This window comes from Lycium ferocissimum, unplaced genomic scaffold (assembly GCF_029784015.1).
Source record: "Lycium ferocissimum isolate CSIRO_LF1 unplaced genomic scaffold, AGI_CSIRO_Lferr_CH_V1 ctg5810, whole genome shotgun sequence".
Classification (NCBI taxonomy): domain Eukaryota; kingdom Viridiplantae; phylum Streptophyta; class Magnoliopsida; order Solanales; family Solanaceae; genus Lycium; species Lycium ferocissimum.
In genome coordinates this window covers 86,338-94,865 of record NW_026726121.1, presented here as the reverse complement: position 1 = coordinate 94,865, position 8,528 = coordinate 86,338, and positions in this window count along the sequence as shown.

Sequence of the window (8,528 nt, the reverse complement as noted above, 5' to 3'; positions counted from 1 at the left end):
AGGAGACAAAGGGCTGAGATATCTGTAAAACGTAAAGAAGATATGTGGAGATCGAAGAGAACAGGAATTTCTGAATAAAAAGAAGACGGGATCAAAATTGGATAAAAGTATATGGTAAGTACCGGATAAAAGAGCATATAAGAATGTAAGGAGGTTGAAGAGATAACGAGAACGACAAAGCATGAAGAGTTAGTAGACAGACAGATAATAAGAAAAGGGACGACCTTGAGTAGGGGCATAAATTTTGGTCACAAAAGAAGAAGGATAAATTATGTAATTCGGATAAGTTCAGTTTTAAATGAGCAAATAAGACTGTAAGTAAGTAAAGTAAATATCGACAAATGCAAGTAATAATATTGACATCCACCTCAGAGCGAACTCTACTTCAACATTCGAGGACGAATGTTTTTAAAGGGGGGCAGAATGTTACATCCCGTAGTTTCGTGTGTTGAGATTCGAGCTACCTTTCAGGAGGTATGTGAGATTATATGTGTTTATCTTATGGTTATGAGGTTTTAAGTTCATATAATAAGAAACTACCAAGCTTCACTAATTCAATCCGAAATCCCAACTATCATCTGAGACCATCTGCTCATAAACCATATATGCATACATACATAAAAACAAGCTACAAATGCACTCGTGGCCTCGGAATTCCTAATAAAGGTCTCGTTGACTGAGTCAACCCCCGATACCTCATAACTAACTTCCCAACCCAAGTCCCAAAATGCACCCGAGTGCATTGGGAACCAAACTGAATATACACACAAGTTCTAAAAGACCCATCGGTCCTCTCGGGATTGACGGATTTCAAAAAAAGGTCCGTTTACTCAAAAGTCAACTTTAAGTCAACTTTTTTTCGCGTTAAGCTCAATTTTCCCACAAAGTTATCCAAATCATAACCAAGACCTTGATAAGCATGTCAACGGTCCTCTCGGGGTTAAATGTGAGCTAAACAAGCTCGGAAAGGGTCAAAAGCACCGAAAAGGCTATAACGACTAAACAGGTTGTTACACACCCTGAACTAAAATTGTCGAACATGGACTCCTAAGCCTAAATCCCATGATTTTTTATTCAAGTTTCCAAGAAAACAACTTGGAAGTCGTTAACATCGCCTTTGAGCATCATTATATATGAGAAGAAGAGTAGAAAAGAGTCACCACACCTGAGAATCGAGTTTCTTGCTATGTAGGTGAAAACACAAGGAACACTTGTAGACAAAATGTGGAAACGGCTAGGGTATGGTGAGAGAGGATGGTAGCGGCTGCTTATGTTTGGTGGTGGAGTAATGGGTGGTAATTTAGTGGAGTGATCTGTTGAGAAAAAATAGGAATTTGATTTGGAGTGGGATAAAGAGAGGGAATGTTTGTGTTGTAATAGGAGTGAGCTGCGTGATTTGAATGGAAGTTCGATTTTATTTCAACCCTAGCTGTGGGTTTTAATTTGAACGACTCCTATTTTTTTCTTTTATATTTGACGGACCATAGAATGGTTTACGCGCCATTCTACGGTCACTCAACTTACCTGGAGGATGACTGTCACGACCCAACCTAGGGCCGTGACAAGCGACCGGGCTTATCCTGCCCGAGGACTCAACATTTGCTACTTACACTCGAATATGGCGATCAATAGATTTTTTTTTTTCCGAAATTCTAGATAAAATACTAAAGTCGACATATAGCTCAAAACGTACTGACATACATACACATACATAAGTATATACATGGCATAGGACAAGGCGGGCCGAAGAGGCTACCGCTACTTCTGTACAATAACATAGTGACTGACAAGACCAAAAAGTACCCATAACACCCACGCTGTTCGCAGACGTCTAAAAGTACAACTTGCAGAGTATATACACAAAATTATACCAAAATAGGAACAGCCTCCGGAACGAGTGGAGTTGTCCGACTTCTAGAGCTGAATCCCCCTATGTAGCTGGATCGCCAAGTCGCCCCCGTACCTCGCGGCATGAAACGCAGCCCCCCCCCCCCGAAGAAAGGGGGTCGCATTTAAATATGTACCGAATATGTAAAGCGAGAATAGATAATAACCATCGCGCAAAGGTGGAAGTCAAGAAGTCATAATCAACCCAATACCTGCAGCCTTCGCTAAAGAAAACATAGATAAATGCACAAGTCCTAAAACAAGCTTTAAATAAATAATCGCAATCCAATTAACGTTTTCAAGGTAAGTAATGTAATCTAAAACTCTTCTTTTACAGGAGTAATACAATACATCACGCGCCGCTTCCGGCGAAATAATGTTAGCCCCTTCGGGCAGCCGCTTCCGGCTCGATATCAATAATGGCCCCTTCGGGCAGCCGCTTCCGGCTCAATATCAACAATGGCCCCTTCGGGCATTGCCGCTTCCGGCATAATAATGATCACGGCCCCGCCGGTGTATTAGTAATGATAATGTAAACATAATTAGTGAATGAAATAAAATAATAAAACCTCGCACCCCCTTGCGGAGTGGTTTTAGAAAAATAGCACGCTCGGACATAAGCCAAGGCCGCAGCGCGCCCGTACGTAAGCCGAGGCCATAGCACACTCCGGGATCACCGAGGCCATCGCTCGCTCGATACAAACTAAGGCCATAGCACACTTAGGCATAAGTCGAGGCCATCGCACCCCATTCGGAGTGGTTTTGAAAAGTTTAACTAATAAAATCTCGCACCCCACTTCGGAGTGGTTTTCTTTTAAAAGAAAATCAATTTTATGCTTCTTTGTACAAACTAGTTCTTCAATTATTATTCCAAATTGAGTCAAATGGAGCGATACACAAGTCTCGGATCGTGGGCCCACCTCGGTCAAGTCGAGGCGGCGAACATGAATTACAACCATTAGGCTCCCCAAAGCCATCCAAAAGAGTTTCGGAACGATCCAGGTACGTTTGCAACGGTTACAAAGGTTTAAGCTTTCTTTTAGTCAAATATAAGGATTATAGTTCAATTGCGCTGAATGAATAGTACTCAAATTCAAACTCGGATTTCTATGAATAGAATAACCCCCGAGGCTCAAATCCAAACCTAGTACACCTAGGACATGCCAAAGGAAGGAAAGGGATAGCTTTACATACCTTGATCGCGTCTTACGCTCGTCTGAGCTCCACTCCCGTTTCTACCAAAATCTACAATTGGTCATAATTACCAAATGTAAGTTACAAGCTTTTAAGAACTCAAGTTTAGATCCATATTTGCCTACCGAAATTTCGGCAAAGATTTCCCTATAAATTCAACATCCCCGAGAGTTAACTCGGCCATAATATCAACAACCCAACAACAACACCAACGACAACAACAACAACACTACAAATCACAATACAACACAACTAATCTTCTTTCCAACATAATGTTATAACTTCCATTCCGACTTCGCCTTTCCAACTTCATGTCAACATTCTCATATTCATTTACTAATCCAAAACCATTCAAATACAATTCGGAAACATTTCATATCATTTCTACAAAATATTCGCAAAATATACAAACTTTCTACTAAAGCCACAATGCCTCCAAAACTTTTAATCTTTGACATACATATTCATAGTATGTTTCCATCTTCCAATTTCATCAACAATCATCATAATTGCATCTTACAATTTCATTTCCATGTTAACATAAAACTAGAATAAAATCATATAATTCCTACAACAACCTAACAATGGATTTTTCATGCCAACTTAAACCATTCTCCTTCCATTTACTCCCCAAGAATACAACAACACAATTAATACACTAAATAAATTCAACCCTTCTCCCTTCATGCATGGCACCACACGGCCACATCACACACATGCACATACACACAACAATTCCATAATTTCCATGCAACTCTAATCACTATAACACATATACTCATCCCATAACACAAAAACATAGAATTCTTACCTTTTTCTTCAAATTCCAACTTGTCGTAAACGTGGTTCTTTCGCTAAACTAATTATACCACGTCGAAGAGCGTCGTGAACTTGTCAAGAATTCAAGAAGGAAGAGATTTTTGGATCAAAGTTGAAGGCTTGGAAATTTTTCTTTTTTTTTTCTTTGGCCGAATAGGGTGGTTTGGTTGCTCTCCAAGTTCTTCTTTTTTTTTTCTTGAAAATTCTTGGAACTATGAAGAATAATGTGGTGGCTTCCCTATTTAATCACATGGATTTTAATTCCATGTGGGCCTTGGGCCATATGGCCTTGGCCGGCCACCCCCCTCAATGTTGGGCCTCACTTTCTCTTATTTTTTTTTCTAGCCCAATCCATCACGGATCCTATTTTAAAATTCCCGGGACTAATTTTCGAAATTCCAAGCTTGCCCCTAGGCCTTGTCCAATGTCCTCGTGTCAATATTTTCCATAAGTAACAACATACACATCACATAAAATCAAAGCATGGCCTTATTCTTACAAATCACAATTATGTCCAAATTTCCCGAATGTGCAAAAACACGGGATATAACATCCTCCCCCCCTTTAAAACATTCGTCCTCGAATGTTAAATGAACCTTATAAGGTCTTATAAAATAACGCGGGAAAGTTTATTTTTGTGGGTAGCGCATATAAATCATTTGCCAATCAATATAACGAATTCATTAACGCAAATTACCTGGTGGTGTATCCTGTCGAGCCTCTGGATCCGGTCTTCCCCCTAGCGCATAGATACGGTGTGGCCCCGTATCGGGAGTTAGGTGCTCGCTCTCCGCCCCTACCTCGACCGGAGGAAGCTCGAGGTCTGTCTCGGGGCTCTCACCGAAGGTGACGATCTTTCTTCTGCCGAGTTTCCAAGAACAACAGTATGGCCCACTCCTTGTGGACACTCTCTAGCATAATGCGTCGGATCACCACAAGTATAACACACGCCACGCCGACATCGCCCTACGTGGCGTCTCCCACAAGTCGCACATTGGGGAGGGGGCATCACCTCCTGCCCGACCCCGCTGTCGCCGCCGGGAGCTCGACGCATAAGAAAATTTTTGTCTTTGTCTAGAAAAGCCTCCCTACCCCGCCGAGATCCTTGAAACCGCGAGAATGCGCTAGACTCTGCTTTCCGGCGGAACCTTTATTCGACCCTCCGACCTCGGCCCTCTTGGGTCCGACCACTACTCGCCCGAGGTAGCCTCTCGCCGACGCTTACGATCTTCCGATCCCCCGGGCATAAGCTTGAACACGAGCTATATCCATGCCCGGTTGCATGGAACCGCCATACAAGCCTCCCCGTAACCCCGCCTAATCCCCTTACGTATTGATGGATTATATCCTCCATATTCTCGCACAATAGCGTGGGCATATCTCGCTAAAGAATCAAACTCCACACTATATTCCCGAACGTACATGCTACCCGCCGTTGGTTAAGGAACCGGTCAACTCTTGCCCGCCTCAATTCGGGTGGCATATGATGGCGCAAGGCATACGAGAATTCTGCCCGAGTCGGAGTAGGGGCATCCCTCCTCTCGGATAACTTCCACGACCGAAACCAGCTAATTGCTATACCCCGTAGCCTATAAGAGGCTAGCTCACCGTATTCGTAGCCGACGCCCTCATTATATCCAAGGTACGCCGCATACCATCTATAAACTCCTGGGGATCGGCATTTGGGTCCGTGCCTTTGAATTCTCGGGGGATTTAGGGTAAGAAAATCTCGGGCCCGGCACTAGCGGCTCTATCCGGCATTCATGGCCCTACTGTTACCCAACCTGAGTAGTAAGTATCTCGGGTTAGCAAACGTATAGCATCCTTCATCTCTCTTATTTCCTGGTTCGGATATCCTATCGGTGGGAGGCATTGGTGCGGTGTGGAGGTCGGGCCGGGTCACCGCTCTCCGAGCCCTTCCGAAGATGAGGAAGTAGGGAACCCGGGGACCGAAGGCGTATCCCAAAGCGAGTCCGAGCTCGGTAGACACGGGGCTTGGCTACCCGTTTCATCCACAACGGCCTTGCCTCTCGGAGCCGCCGTCGCTTTACCCCTCCTAGGCATTACTGAAATCATACAGATTATTACATTAGGAACTTTACTTACGACACGTACTCTATCTGCACGATCTTTATCATGAAAGAAAGAATGACACCCTATTAATGTCTCGTAGCTTCCTGTTTATAGATGTGGTGCACAACACACCGATAAACAAGACTCTACTAGAACCAGTCGCGAACATGCCGAGGATCGAATCGCTGCGATACCACTTTTGTCACGACCCAACCTAGGGCGGGGCGACAAGCGGCCCGAGCTTATCCTGCCCGAGGACTCAACATTTGCTACTTACACTCGAATATGGCGATCAATAGATTTTTTTTTTTCGAAATTCTAGATAAAATACTAAAGTCGACATATAGCTCAAAACGTCTCAAAACGTACTGACATACATACACATACATAAGTATATACATGGCATAGGACAAGGCGGGCCGAAGAGGCTACCGCTACTTCTGTACAATAACATAGTGACTGTGTTACATCCGGCATTTTTGCGTATTTGAAAATTTGGAAATAACCTTGACTTATAAGGAATAAGGTCATGTTTGGATTATTTTTTTTATATATGAATGTTGCTTATGGAAGTATGGATGCGGGGATATCGAGCAAGGCTAAGGGCAACAATTGGGATTTTTAAATTGCGTTTCATGAATTACGCAAGTAGCCAAATTGTTGGGCCAAAAAAAATAAGAAACATGAGGCCCAAAGAGAAGGTGACGTGAGGCCTGGGCCCAAGTCCATGGAAATTAGTCCATGTGACTTATTAATAAAGAGGATCATTATATATATTATCCAAGACAAGAAGCTTCAAGAAATTAAAAGAAAAATCAAGAAGAGAAGGAGAAAGGCCTTCGGCCGAAAGGAAAAAGGAGAAAGAAAGGAAAAAAAAAACTCTTGGAGCTTCAATCTTGATTCAAAAATCTCATCCTCCTTGAATTCTTGACAAGTGCAGCACGCTTCAACGTGGTATAGTTGGTTTGGAGAAAGAACTCCGTTCGCGGAAAGTTGAGATTTTAAGAAAAAGGTAAAATTCTTATGTTTCATGTTATGGAATGAATTTATATGTTATGATGATTAGAAGTAGACGAGAATTATGAAAGCTACGTAGCGTGTGTGTGCATGGCGTGTGTGCATGTGAGAGATATAGTTGTGGCCGTGAGCCATGGTGTTGGGAAGAGGCAAGGATGTCATGTTTTCTTTTCATGTTATAGAAGATTTATAGGTGTTGTGATGAGTATAATTGAATGGAAATCATAGAAATATGGTGTGTTGAAGTGGGTGGCCGTGTGGTAGCATTGGTGAAGGAAGGTGACCTTAATTTTATTTAATATATTAGTTGTGTTGTTGCGACGTGGTGGATAATGAAAAAGAAAGGTTTAATGAGTTAAGTCGGTGTTGAAATTGGTTTTATGTTGTTATGAGAAATTATGTGATTTTTATGAGAAATATAATGATGAAAGTAAGAACTTAGATGTGAATTATGATTATGGATTATGGAAACGGAAGATGGAAATATGTTATGAATATGCGTATTGGTATTGGTTTGAAAGTGTGAAGTCGAAATGAGAATTATGGCATTATGTTGGAAAGTAGACTAATTGCGTTATATTGTGATTTGTGGAGATTGTTATTGTTGTTGGTGTTGTTGTTGAGTTGTTGTTGATTGTTTGGTGAGTTGAATCTCGGGGATGCTATATATATAGGGGAGATCTTTGCCGGAATTTTGTGTAGACAAGTATGGATTTAAGTTAAATTCATAAAACTAGAAACTCACATTTGGTAACAATGACTATTTGCATTTCGGACGAAACGGGAATTGAGCTCAAGCGAGTATAAGACACCCGTAAGGTATGTGAAGCTATCCCTCTCCTTCTTTTGGCATGTCTAGGTATACTAGGCTTGAATTTGAGCCTCGGGGGTTATTCTTGTTCATCGAAATTCGATTCGAAATGAGCACTATTCATTCGGTGCGATTGAACTAGAATGCTTATATCTTGTTGGAAAAATGCTCAAACGTCCGTAACTACGCCACCTCCGTTGAATGTAATCGAATTGTCTTGAAACTACCATAAATGACTCCATTAAGTGATATTTTGTAAAACTTTTCAAAACCACTCCGAAGGGAGTGTGATATTTTATAAAACTTTTCAAAACCACTCCGAAGGGAGTGTGATATTTTATAAAACTTTTCAAAACCACTCCGAAGGGGGTGTGAGATTTTATTATTCTTACTACTATTATTATTATGCCCGATGGGGCTAGGATTAGTATTATGTCGCGAGTGGCATGCCCGATGGGGCCAGGGTAGCCGTATGCCGCGAGTGACATGCCCGAAGGTAGGCTAGGATTATGTCGGGGCCGCATGTCCGATGGGGCCGGGATAGACGTATGTTGGACCGGCATGCCCGAAGGGGCCATCATTTTATTCCGGGACCGGCATGTCCGAAGGGGCCAGGATAGACGTATGTCGGAACCGGCACACCCGAAGGGGATTACTAGTACTACTATTATTGATATTACTATTGTTATTATTATTATTGTTACTATTATTAGGCCGGAAGCGGCCG